We start from the raw sequence: 860 nt of genomic DNA, 5'->3' as shown, positions 1-860 counted from the left end.
ATAACGAACCTAGTATCGATATGCTTCCTGCAGATTACACACTGCGGGATTCAACAAAAAACGAACGGATACAAAGTACGTTGAGGGGTGTTTGAAGTGCAGGGCAGACGCAGTGCAAACATCAGAATGGTAAATGTATTACTGAGCGTTTATTTGTCTATCTTCACAAAACACTGGGACGGTGAGTCGATTGGTCCGTCAGTCAGGGTGCAACGCTTTACTCGGTAACCAAAGCAGCCAAGAGGAAAGGGAACAGCAACGTTTATATTGGCTAACATTCAGGTTATCACGTGGCGTGTTCGGTGTTGACCTGGCAAAGTTTACACCGTCTAGAGACCTTAAGGCGTCACACAGGGTACACTCTGCTAAACAGACGACACAAAATCAGGAATTCCTTAAACTAATAAAAAGCTGGATTTGCTTGCTTGGATGAGAAAAAACGTAAGAGTAGTTTCAAAGTATAATTTAAGAACATTAATGTGGCAAAACATTGAAGTTATGATTATCTATAATTCAAATAAGAAAGGTCTAATTTATTTACTTAAAATGCAAAGAAACAAGGTTAATTTTTTTTATCTGGCAATTAAGTTAAAAAAATGATTTCCTTCAAACCAATACACAGCATGTTAATATCAGTTCATGTGTTCACTCACACTAGAGCTCACATCATTCTTGTCCATGGCTGCCTTTGATTGGCCCGTTGTGTGAATGATGGGACGAGCCAGGAGACTGGGCCAATTGGCAAGGGTTTTATAGTAGCATGTCCAAAACCTCCAGGGCGGGGTTAAGTATGGGTCTGCCTCCCAGCGGTTCAACAGGACTAAACCATGGAGAGATGTGGACACCCTGAAGGTCCCAGC

The sequence above is a fragment of the Gadus chalcogrammus genome, chromosome 12, assembly GCF_026213295.1.
Source record: "Gadus chalcogrammus isolate NIFS_2021 chromosome 12, NIFS_Gcha_1.0, whole genome shotgun sequence".
Classification (NCBI taxonomy): domain Eukaryota; kingdom Metazoa; phylum Chordata; class Actinopteri; order Gadiformes; family Gadidae; genus Gadus; species Gadus chalcogrammus.
This window is presented reverse-complemented; position numbering follows the sequence as displayed.